The following is a 13304-nucleotide window of genomic DNA, read 5'->3' as shown; positions in this document are numbered from 1 at the left end:
AGGCATCCGTTGGCAAACTTTCACTCCTCGGAATTGCCTGGTCCATAAACACTATGGAGGAACTGAGGAAAGAAGAATGGAACTGAGAGGCTGAATTATGGTACACAGAATCTTTACCCTTGTCACGCCTAAGACCCTCATCATCTTTGTCCAACTTCCTTAGAGATTCCCATAAGAATGTGATCTACATTATGGTGTTGGGTTCAAGTCTTAATTCCAAGGGATCAATAAAATCTAAATCCACTTTCTGAATATCTAGAGTGCCATTTATCCAAGATATACTTAAGTTCATGGTCCCTGAGAATCCCCCACCTTCTCCTGTCAAAATTGGAGTATTTGCATCCGAAGCGGATGTTCCCATACACGAGTCACCGAAGGTTGTTCCTGAAGTAGATGGTAGATGTGACTGGTTTTCAATATCATCCTATGGAGAAGTTCAATTACTGCATCAAACTTAATAAAGTTTGTTAACTTACCAAAAACAAAAAAAATCTCTCATCTCTCCCTTCGCCGGAGTGGTTAGAGAGAGAGAGAGATGAGAGTTTTTTTTTAAGTTTGGAGGTTGCCGGCCGGGAAATTTTCCCGACGACCTTTGTCGGAGAAGAGATAGGTGGTTTGGAGAGAGAGATGACATAGAATTTTTTTTTTTTTTGAAAGTCACGTGGAGAGAGATAAGTGGCGGGGAGGGAAGTGAGGTGGAATTTATGTTTTCTTTTTAATTTTATTTTAAATAAATATTTATAGGAAAGGTAGTTAGGACATTTACACCGAAAAAGGGGGTCATATTTGAATTTACAGAAATAAGGGTTTATAAAGAAAGCTGGTCACAAAGTAGGGGGCCAAATAGAAATTAACTATAAAAAAAATTAGTTGAACGACTCAAAACTATCAACTGGTGCAAGTGTAATTAAATAAATCTTAATCTTACTTTATAAAACATTCCTGTAAACTTATGAAATATTCAAAGAGTTGTGCTGACCCAATATTAATAAGCACTAGGTTCCCACCGCGCCCTACGGGCGCGGTAGTTCCCTCTTGGCTAACGTCGTTGTGGTTCATTACGTCCCGGTTTTACGAGTAAAGTATTTTCGAGCATTCTCCGAGTCTGCTTATACTGTGGGATCTATGATCACGTCGTTGACATCACGTTGGGTCGAGCTTACCCAAGAAGTGTATGTACAATGATGCCTATTTTCATACCTTTTGGTGTCATGTGTTTACTTGTCATCCGAAATCAGTACGTGATTTCATTCGAAATCAGTACATGATTTCGGATGACAGGTATTCGCGTGACCCCACATTGTGTGAAAATGGACATCATTGTACCTACACTTCTTGGGTAAGCTCGACCCAACGTGATGTCAACGACGTGATCATAGATCCCACAGTATAAGCAGACTCGGAGAATGCTCGAAAATACTTTACTCGTAAAACCGGGACGTAATGAACCACAACGGCGTTAGCCAAAAGGGAACTACCGCGCCCGTAGGGCGCGGTGGGAACCTAGTTTACTCGTAAAATCGGGGCGTAATGAACCACAACGGCGTTAGCCAAGAGGGATATACCGCGCCCGTAGGGCGCGGTGGGAACCTAGTTATCATGTATTTCATGGTAAAAAAAATTAAAATGAAATTGAAAGGGAAAACTAAAAATTGATCTATTAACCATAAAGATAATGATTTATTAATTCCGACTGAATGGAAAAAAAACTTAAATAATATCTTAATGCTGAATCATCACAATAATACTTCTGGATATACGACATTTGTCGTAGTGAATGCCTTTTCATCTTCCCGCAACAATATACTCAATTTAGTAGCAGATGTGCACCTCGATAAAGCAACATACAATTGTCCATGGCTAAATACTGGAGTGCGAAGATCAACCCCCACAAATTTTACTGATTGACCTTGAGATTTGTTTATTGTCATTGCATACGCTAGCTTCACAGGAAATTGACGCCTTGTGTAGGTGATAGAGAAATCCTTGGAATAAATACCAAGTTTCTGGCTTTATCTCCATTCAAAATTCTACATTCAAGTACCCGAGACGCACATCTGATAACCATCAATCTCGTGCCATTACACATCCCGTCTTTTGGAGAAAGATTTCGTAACAACATAACAGAACAACCAACTTATAATTCTAATTTGGACGGTGGAAATCCAGGTGGATTAAGAGAATTTAATAATTCAGAGGGATAGCGAGCAGCGTTAGTGTAATCGTTTGCTTCAGCTTCATCCATTTTGTCGGCAGCAAAATAAGTAACTGTTTCTCCAGGAAATATATTTAATGCCAAAATATTGATTTCACTAACATCGTCATTACGTGCGGAGAGAATGGTTCTTTCCGTCAAATATTCAGAAGAACTTGTTCCAACCACATGTAATCCTGGATAAGTCGAAGAAATCAAAGAATGCAAATTATTGCATCTGTTGATAGAAGACGGCAAGTTAACTCTTTCGGCTGTACTTGATCCAATCTTCGAAAAATATAAAAGATGATGAGTAAAAGGATATATAGTTGAAAAAGAAAATGAAATTAAATATAATGCTTTATGTTACTGAAAGAAAATAAAAATCACCTCGAGTAAAAAATTTGAAAAATGGAGGTTTGCAGGTTCTTCGAGACATAACCGCATGTTTTGGTCAAGAGTGAGGACATTAATAAAGTCCCAAATAGATGACCGCCTAAGCGACGCACCTACGATTTGCTCCCTAACTCCTTTTGGTATCACAGGTAAAATTTGTCGAAAATCTCCCCCATGACGACTGTTATACCACCGAACGGTCTGGTGTCATCACGAACATCTTGTAAGGTACGGTTGACTGCCTCAACGCAATATCTGTGTTGCATAGGAACTTCATCCCAAATAATTAGATGTGTTTGTCTAAATAGATCTGCGTGTGGAGTCTGCTTACCAATGTTGCATATTGAATCCTCATGAACATCCAGAGGGATACGAAAAGTGGAATGGGCAGTTCTACCTCCAACTAATAGTAAAGAAGCAATACCAGAAGAAGCTACTGTGATAACAATAAAACCGTTTACACGACAGCTAGCAACAATCGTGTTGTACAAAAAGGTTTTACCTGTTCCTGCTCCACCATTCAAAAAAAATATCACACCTCTTTCTTCATTAACGGATTCAGTTACCGAGTGAAAAGCTGTTTTTTGTGCGTAATTTAGACGTTCAACATTAGAGTCAACATCTGAAATCTCAATAGCAATTTGAAGTTGCCTGTGGTCCCAAATAAACCTATTACCAACAATTTCAGTCCATATTCCAATCGGTTTTGGCATGGAGGGAAAGTCGTTTTGAAGGTTTTTTCCGGACTCTAGAAGTAGCTCATTGAGAAGAAACAATCCAAAATCAAGTATTTGTTCCTCAATCGGATTAGGAATGTCACGCGTGGTACGAAGGTTATGTGCAAGATCATCACATATATTAAGTGCAAATCGTTCCCATAACAGGTGTGGGTTTAACGGACAACATTCAATGAGAATGACACAAAAAAGCCTCCTCAACTGGTAACCAGAATTCATAAACTTTGCCTCTTCTAAACATTGTATCCACTCGTCGTCATCTTCCAAAAGACCCCGTGCAACACATGCCAATTTAAAGGTATCATGTAAATTATCGTCTACTGTGTGTAAACATTCAAACGATGTCGGACCTGATACAACTGTGAGTAGCAATCTCAAGTAAAATCTCTCGCCTGCGTTTGGACTAACAAAATATATTATGCCAATAGCAGAACCTCTTTGTCTAGGTTTCCATATTTTATGACTTTTGTCCCAAACGAAGTGTTGTGGGAACTCTTGATAAGTATAGACTCTTGCATCTGAAAATTCTCTACAACACAAAAAATATCCCATCAACGTCGACCTTTGTAGTTCTGCTCTTTGTTGAACAACTTCAGGTAGATCTGTAGGATCGAACACTATATTATGCATACCCAGTAGATGTACTGCCAATCTCACAACAGAAGGATTTTACTCATGCAACGAATGACCGAAGAGTCTCCAAGCAGCTTCAGGCGGAGCAATGTACCTTGAATCAAGATACTGTTTAATCTCATCTGCCCCCCCCCAATAACCATAGTCGTGCAATCTCCCCCCTTATAAATATATTTGTTAATATATTTCACACATCTGACGCTTGCACACACTTCAACATTGATGTGACAATCAAACATTCTAGAGAGGTACGGATTATATGGAACCACATTTAGGTTGTTAACTTTACGACCACGTACACTAAAAACACGTCCATCATTACGACGACGATAGAGTGGATAACCATCTTCACCCAGAACTGTAGAATCTACAAATTTTCTAGGATATCCTTTCGTACACTTACCCTTGTTCATACACGGTGCATTTGGTTTTTCTTCTCCGCAAGGACCGTGGATCATACAATTTTTAACAGTATTAAATAATAAGGGATCTTCCTCTTCATCCGGAAATTCTGCACAAACAACTTTGTCGACCTGGTCTGCATCCCGAATCTTGTCTTTTTTTCCAAGGAATATAAGGGCATGCATATGTGGTAAACCACGTTTCTGAAATTCAATCGTGTAGACATGAGCAACAACTTCACCAAAAACATTATTTTCTTTTATCACTTTCATCAGATGTTTTCGTTTTAGCTCAAATACACGTGCGACCAAGTCTGGACGATCCAGTGCCGTTTGATGTGGTAGTAAAGCACTGGTTATTTCTGGCCATTTCGGATTTGCAGTCATGGTGAGGAAAATATCTGGATGATGGTTGAATCGAGTAATAGCCATAGAATCTTGATAAATTTCGAACATATTTCTTGCTCCACCTGTAAATGAAGATGGTAGAATGAGTTTTTTACCAATTTGATCAGGAGGCAACCCATCTCCAGCTATATTAGTAAGACCACAGTAAAGCTCAGAACGGAGCACATCCTGCCTACATCTGATAAACATCAATCGACTTTGTTCTGTTGAAGCCCAAGCATCTACTAAGAACTCTTAAAATAATTTTTCCCTCTTAGAATAGTAGAATATTCTGAAGGCCTCTGAAAGAGTCTATAACTGAAATACTCCATTTGAGTTATCCGTACCTTACCTTGTCGATCATTTTGAACATCTCACTGCTTAAGATCAGGTTCCCATCCAAGCTCACCATATGGAAAAAACAATACATAATGGAGCGGCAAATAAGCTGGATGACATTCAGATATCCGCATTAGTTCTGTATTACCCCTTAAATGTAAAACAATATCTCTCACCATAGGCTTTTCAGTACCATCTCCAGGCAATATAACAGCTATTTCGTCCGCAGTTGGTAGATTATAACGTCTTTTATTCGTCGCCGAATTATAATGTAGATAGACAGGTATATTTTGGTCGGACGTTTTGTTCACCTGATTAAGAATAGAATAAGCCTGGCGATATTTGGGATAAAATACATTAAACTCTAACAAAGTATCTTGAATAATCTTCAGGACATCTACATTAAGGTCTTCATTTCTTGCGGAACGAATGTTTAAAGCAGCGTATGCATCATCATAAATATATAGTTGAGCATATGAACCTTCTGTGCCACGATCTGGCAAGAGAGACCCTGTTCTATGACGCAATTCTCCATGTATCGTAAAAGAATTTAGACCACCTGACGTTAAAATTCTCCGCTGCAATGAGCATCCAAGACTTGTAAATGCGTTCGCCGCATTGTAACGTCGTATATTTGAACGGAATGAAGATGAAAGATGATTATTTCCTTCATATAATTCTTTTAGAGCTCGAGGTGGTTCCAGCAGTCGAGGAAGACGTATTTTACCTTGCAAGCAACACGTTCCAAATTTTGGTCTAACAATAGACGACCTCACTAATTTTTCGTCAATCCAATGTAAAGCCTCGCAGTTCGGACAAACTATATCCATAGGTCCGAGGAAATGACGTTCAATTGAGAGTTGAAAGTTGTTTTGGGTCAAATTTGGCAATGAGTGATCACTATTTTGACTTTGATGTTTCAGTTGAGGTACGATCGATGATACTTCATTAATTTCGTTCTCAGGTTGCTCGTTTTGAAGATTATGCATAGTCAACTATAAAATAAAATATATAAAAAATAATCAAATTTTAATAATTAATAATACTTGGAACCTTAAATTTAAAAAGTAAAATGATAAGTAGTCCACTAAAATGAAATTGTAATTTACAATATAAATTTTTTATAAATTTTCAAAATTTAAAGTAAAACGACAATACGCCCAATGACCTCTTCAGGAATAGCATTATGAACGTGAGATTCACATACCATCTATTAAGAAATTTAGCTAAAGTTAAAAATTATAATCAAATATTTTTGTCATCAGCAGAAATATAATTCAATATACCAAATTCTAAATTCAAAATGAAATGACGGCACGCACACTAACCTCTTCAGGAATAGCATTATGAATGTGAGGTTCACATACAATCTATTAAGAAATTAGCAAAAGTTGATAGTTACAATCAAAAATTCATATTATCAACAAATATATAATTAGATATTATAAATGTAAATTAAAATATGCAGTCTCAATTTTAATTAAACACCTCTTCAGATCTTTCTCTTCTTTCACCAATTGTCAACGATGAACGGTATCTTCGTTGTAAGATCTCTCTTTCACGACGCGTCCGTTGGGCTAATGTGCGTGGTGATAACGGAGTATCCTACCAAAAAGTTTAAATGTAAATTAACTCAAATACTACATATTGTGACATTAAAATTGATAGATATTTAATGCTTACATCAAAATCTGCTGCTTTTCTTTTTCCCTTCTCTTCTCGTGTGAATCTTCTACTTTCCTAGGGAACTTGATTAGACGTTGTACAAACCGTCAAGTTTGGAAGCTGGTAAAAGTCAAAATTGAAGCGGGTCATTCAGAAAATGAAAATGTGTGTCAGAGAGGAGGGGTAGTGTGTGTGCACGTTTGAGAGAGAGACAAAGAGATGTTAATACTTACGTCCGGATATGTCTCAATTCCTTCTGTCGGTGGAGTTCGTTGTTCACGATTAGAATCCATGCCCTTTAGATTTTATTTCACCTACAAATGTAGTAAACACAATATAGTATAAATTTTTTTTAGTGATATGTTCTTGTGTTAGACGTAAATTAACAAAAGCATTATTCTGACTCTCTATATAGCTTTAGGATTGTCTAATTTCAAAATAATCTAATCTAACAGATTATAATAGAAAGTCAGGAGAGGTTTGTAAGATAAAAATAGACCAAGGAACTTCAAAAGGCCATGAAATAACCTCACTGCAATTCAAAAAACCATCTATTATAAAAATCAAATTAAAGAAGATCAACCAAGAATGACCATGAAATCAAAAGAGATATAAAATAAGCACTCTAACTGTCTAAATTGAATTCTAATGACGTTTTAGGCCATAATAAGAGACCTATAGTCCAGCTAATCAACCTCTGCCATGACATGGTCAGATTTCATGAAGATAACTACATGTGTGTCAGTGTGTTTGTCTTTCTGTGTGTGTGTGTGTGTGTGTGTGAGAGAGAGAGAGAGAGTATAAGAAAATTGAAGTTATTAAACAACTTGAATGTCCTGATTTAGAAGTATAAAAGCTGTGAAATTTACAACTTACCGAAGGTTTCGACGACTTTGGGCAGCATAGAGATTCAGTGAAGCATTTCTTCAAAGTTACAAACACTTTCCTGCAATTCAAAAAACTTATAAGAAAATAATCTACAAATCTATGAGAAGAATATACAAATCTATGAGAAGAATATATGCGTATTGAACTCTAATGACGTGTTAGGCCATCCTGAAAGACCTATACAAACATGTCTGAACTGCTTAAACATTGAGAGTGGAGTGAAATCTAAAGATTTAAATTTTGAGAGAGAGATTTGTATACCTCTAGCCAGAAATTTCTCTACCGCAAATTTTTGGGGGATCAAAGGAAAAGAGACAGAGAAACCTGCATACACAATATGTTTACAACATACACAATATGTTTACAACATATGTTTACAATATGGAACTAAAATCAGATTTTACAAACAGAAAACTCTAAAATCAGATTTTAAGGACCGAAGAACCTTTTCTTCCACATAAAAGTTCTTACTTCAATAAATTGGTTTATGACATCAACCATAGTTCAGCATTGGTTGCAACGAATTGGTTTATGACATCAACCAATTCAATCAAGCATTAGCAAAAGAAATTAACATGTGACAATAACCATATCCTGCATTTTTACGTGTCATTCCACTAAATTTCGCCTACCAATTTCACAGTTAAGTTCAACAGGTGTACCACTATAGATAGTTCACCCAAAACCACAACTTAGTGGTCTATGTTAATGAAACAAAGGTGTTATGAATTTACAACTTACGGAAGGTGTTATGAATTTACCACTTTGGACAGCATAGTGGTTGAGCGAAGCATATCTTCAAAGTTACAAAAACCTCCCTATAACCTCGCACAAGAATAGTAAAATATAAGCACATAAACATTAAAAACTGATGGGTCATGAAAATGTCCCATCGGAGTCGTTTAAATTAGTCGAGTTAGTACGTTTCGAGTCTTTATTATAATAAAATGGTTGGTTTTCTTGATTAGGTATGTTTTGCAGAGTTAGATGTGAAAACGGTTAGAAAATGATTTGGTCATTTAGAGTCGAGGATATGTTGGTGATTTGGCCAAATTCAGTGCATGGGTGAAAAGTAGAGGTCGAGACGAGTCCGTAGGAGAAAACGGAAGTCAAATCGGAGTCCGGAAGAGTGAGATATGCATAGTCAAAGTTGGAGTCAAACAATGTAGACTGGTGGGACACTTTCGGGCACCATTCTGGCTGGTGGGATAATAGCAGGTGACGTGGCACGTCCTGAATGCACAAACCGGACAGAATACCGTGGTCCCCTTTTTTCTCGTTTTTAACCCCCGAAATTACCTAAAAGCCCCTTCCTTTTTGTCTCACTTTATGTTCAACCAATAAGAAATCATTTCTTGAGTAGAAAGCAACCCTAACTTCCTATTTTAACCCTCTTTCTCCCATTTTCTCCCAATTAACTCCTAAAACCCTAGCCATCAACCCACCTATAAATAAATCTCTACCTCTTTCATTTCTCTTTAGACTTAAAATCCCTCTCAAAAGGCTTCCTTCTCTAATTTCTAAGACACTTCTCCTTCTATCTTCTAACCCTAAACCTATTTCTTTCACCTTTCTCTAGCCACCTTCATCTATTCTCTACAATTTCTTTCTACTCCTAATTTCTTCTTCTAAACTTCTAATTTCTCCATTACTTCTTCTCTAAAATCTCTTCTTCTTCTATCTCTCTTCAAAATTTCTCTTCTTTTATCTTCTAATAAGCTATTATTTGGAGTTTTGGGTAATATTCTTGAGACATTTGGAGCTAATATTGGACATCAAAATGGAGCTACATGGGAATATGGATTTTGAACATTCTTGGTGATTTCTTTCCATTAATCTTTTGTAATTACATTTACTTTATAAATTCAATAAATATTACTTTAGATTCCATGAGTAGCTAAATTTGTATCTAGGGTGTAGAGGAAACCCATATTTGGGCTTATTTTGAGAGATGTTATAAATCAATGAATCCTTATATTGAGCTTCAATGCCTATTGATTGTCATTTCATGTTGATTCCATAACCTTATTATCATTCATGCATTATAATTAGATATTTCATGCTTTTATTGAATTATTAGATGAGATATGCCTTTTAGATAATGAATGATAGTGTAGGAATTTAGTTTTATATGATAGTCAATCAAATATTCTTGATTTTGAATTGTGTTATTAAAGAATATTATCCGAAACCTAATTAGTTCATTAAGCTAAGGTTTGAGTTATAAACAAAAAGTGATTTGTTGATTGAATGCTTGTCTTAAGTAGTCCATTTATGTGGTGAAATCGAAAACCCTAGATCCTTTTTCTCACCTTGATTTCATTCTTATTAGTCTATTAGTATTGTTTTCTTTCTTTAACTAGTTTCCAAATCAAATCAAAAATTTGAAAGGGGGTTTTAATTCGAGATTTAGGTAAAATAGCTTGTCCTTTGGAACGATACTCGATCTTATTAGAAATACTATAACTTGACCCCTACACTTGGAGAATAGACCTAATTTTAGGCCTATCAAAAACCATGAAAGAACAAAATGAAGGTTAATGATAAATTCAGTAAAAGGGTAGCATTTGAAACATTAAAGGGCTTTAAATTTGAGCTTCTTTGAGAGTGCTTCAAGTTGATCTAAGTTCCTCTAAGATCATAAAACCAAGTATTAGAAGAACCGTAACAAATGAGAACAAATATAATTAGGGATTCAGACCTAGAATGATCAAATTAGTTGATTATGATGCAAAATCTAAATGAAAAAAAAAGAACCAAATGAAGGTGGATCGTCCAGACTGCAAAATCCGATCCCTAGTAAAAGAGAGTTATATTTCAAGTTTTTCACCAACTAACGTTTTCAGATTTTCTTTTCTAATCTGCGAAGTGCAAGTTAAATTAATGAACTTGAAAAAGCCAACCTATGCACAACCGAGGAAATTCCCGACAGCGATCCAAATGGTCCATCACGCTTTTCAGCCTATCATAAAGTTTAAGATATCATCAATTAAAAGAATGCACTACTTCTTTAGAGAGAGCAATATCTTATTGAGATTTCACTCAATAAGATATTGTGATACTAATCCTATGAATAAAGTTCAGCCTATCATAAAGTTTAAGATATCACTCAATTAAAAGATACTTTCAGATTGAGGCTTTTCATATCACATCTGGCCATTTGAGTTGAAGTTCATTAATGAGAGAGTTAAAGTTCATTAATGAGAAAAGGTCCAAAACCTATCACATAACGGACATGTATGTACATTTAGTTCATCGGTTAATTGATAGTATCCAAAAGTATACCCGTTATGATGACCATGTCCTCCTTTTGGTTGAAGTCTCATTACTCCATTGGGTAAGCTCATCTCGTCATAAACCTACAATGACCAACAAAAAGATTCAATACGTACCAATAGGATATGGCGCAAAGGTACTTGATAGTAGGCAGCCAAAGGTCCGACCTTGAAGTAATGAACTTCAACTTGCATAAACAAAAATTGTGATACTAATCCTATGAATACTGAAATTAATCCTATGAATACTGAAATTTCAGATTAAATACGTACCAATAGGATATGGCGCAAAGGTACTTGATAGTAGGCAGCCAAAGGTCCGACCTTGAAATAATCAAACGACATTGAGTTAGCATTTTAAGAAGAAAAAACTCAAAAAAGAAGTGATTTTGAGAGAGAGAGAAAATGGAAGGAAAAAAAGAAAACTCACAGCAATTCAAAAGATGTTGAAAAATAATCAAAATATGAAGCTTTACCTAACAGACATTTCATCAAACACCTTTAGTGCATCATTGAAGCTTCATATAAACTTGCATAAACAAAAATTGTGATACTAATCCTATGAATACTGAAATTAATCCTATGAATACTAAAATTTCAGAATCAAAAGTAAAAGAAAACAAAAAGATGAAATTGAAAGTAAGAAACAAACTAAGATTTCTACTACTGACCTTCACTTTGGGTTACGATTACAAACAAACAAAAAGATGAAATTGAAAGGTAATGAGTCTCCTAAGTGAACAATTTCAATCTCCTACAAAAAATTACACAAAAATCTTAACTGACTTTTAAATTCTTGAAGTATAAAAGTAAGAAACAAACTAAGATTTCTACTACTTACCTTCACTTTGGGTTATGATTAGAAATCGTTGTAGAGGAAGGTTACGATTGTCAGAAGAGAGAAATAATCAAAATATGAAACTTCAAGTGTTGAGATAATCAAGAACACCTTGACTCGATACAAATACGAATAACGCCTGAGATAATCAAGAACACCTTGACTCGATAAGCTTTGTTATATAATCAATAACGCCTGAAATAATCAAGAACACCTTGACTCGATAAGCTTTGTTATATAATCAAGAACGCCTGAAATTATGAAGCAAAGATTTTGGATAGACTTGAAATTGAGATACAGAGATCTTTAGGAGTAGTTAGGGAGTTTCGGATTTGTGGGAAAGATAAAAACTGAACTTAGAACTGTTTTGAAAGAAAGTGGGAGTAATAGTTGGGTAGAGGTATAGTCGGAGTAGAGGGAGAGAGACACAAAGTTGGGTTCGGTGAAGCCAGAAAACGTGGGAGAATTTTTCTTAAATGACCAAAATAACCTCTATTGGGGAACTTAATTACACGAATTTTAAATCACAGTTTTGAAATATTTTCACCCGTCGGAAGAAAAATCTACACGAAAAATGGATGGCCAGACTTATACCTTGAGTAATCGACCGAGCTGTTTTAATATAATAGATTATAAAGACCAAGCACTTTGTGTGTTTAATTAACAAAGGATATAAAAATAAAAGCTATTTAGCCTGAAAATAGGGGTTTCCCACAACCTAGAAAACTTAAGTGGCCGGCTTCTATTGATCCGGCCTTGTGAAGAGAGACTAACGAGAGCCGACTACATCAACTTCTTGGATGTCGTTGACCCTCATTTTGAAGCCAAATAACATTTATCGTAAAAAGTTTTATCTTATTATTTTCTCCAATTGACATAAAAAATTCAGACAGAGTGGTTTTCATTTCTATTAATTGATAGATTTTTAATCAAATGTTAAGGCTGATGACTTTGTAAAGAGGGATTGAGCCATTGGTCCAAAAAGGGGGCCAAAATGAAAATTTCACCCAAAGTTGCCTAAAAATGAAAGGGAGGTCCAATGTGTCAGTTTGGGGGTCAAAATTACGTAAAGGGCCCTTAGAAAATAAAGTATTTACCGTTCATGCCATCGAAAATTACAAAATTGCCATCGAAAATTCTCGGGAAACGATTTTTTTTTCTGAAAATTATTTTATTTACTGGAAATTTGAAATTTTCGGGAGATTATTTTATTTACTGGAAATTACAAAATTTGAAAATTTGGGCGGGAAATTATTTTATTTACTGGAAATTTTTTTCTGTACTAGACATTTTTGCTGGGCGGGAATTTGAAATTTCGTAAAAAAATTTGAAAATTTGGGCGGGAATTTGAAATTTCGTTTGAAAATTTCAAAACTTCGAAAAAAAAATTTGTGACCGGGAAATTATTTTATTTACTGGAAATTTTTTTCTGTACTAGACACTTTTGCTGGGCGGGAATTTAAAATTTTCAAAAAAATTTCAAAATTTGCCCGGAAATTTAAAATTTTCAAAAAATTTTGGGCGGGAATTTGAAATTTCGTAAAAAAAATT

General features: G+C 35.4%; 1 long non-coding RNA gene and 1 pseudogene across 3 annotated transcripts; both read right to left on the bottom strand.

Moving 5' to 3' along the window:
- Positions 1 to 2137: 2137 nt before the first annotated feature.
- Positions 2138 to 6076, bottom strand: LOC147567711 (uncharacterized; annotated as a pseudogene).
- Positions 6077 to 6396: 320 nt separating this feature from the next.
- Positions 6397 to 11774, bottom strand: LOC147567710 (uncharacterized). Of its 3 annotated transcripts, XR_015230830.1 has the most exons (11): positions 11757 to 11774; positions 11346 to 11391; positions 11033 to 11083; positions 10926 to 10999; positions 10544 to 10602; positions 8402 to 8458; positions 7902 to 7964; positions 7629 to 7698; positions 6986 to 7066; positions 6771 to 6872; positions 6397 to 6692 (listed from the first exon to the last, which is right to left on the bottom strand). It is a non-coding gene; the product is annotated as an uncharacterized LOC147567710 (long non-coding RNA). The 3 variants fall into 3 exon arrangements; XR_015230829.1 differs by lacking the exon at positions 11757 to 11774 and having other exon boundaries at positions 11346 to 11539; XR_015230831.1 differs by lacking the exons at positions 11346 to 11391; positions 11757 to 11774 and adding an exon at positions 11392 to 11431.
- Between the last annotated feature and the right edge of the window lie 1530 nt (positions 11775 to 13304).

Source organism: Eschscholzia californica, unplaced genomic scaffold, assembly GCF_041429995.1.
Source record: "Eschscholzia californica isolate CP2 unplaced genomic scaffold, dmEscCali1.0.p SCAF_1, whole genome shotgun sequence".
Taxonomy (NCBI): Eukaryota; Viridiplantae; Streptophyta; class Magnoliopsida; order Ranunculales; family Papaveraceae; genus Eschscholzia; species Eschscholzia californica.
The sequence above is the reverse complement of the archived record's forward strand: the minus strand, read 5'-3'. Positions and strand labels throughout refer to the sequence as shown.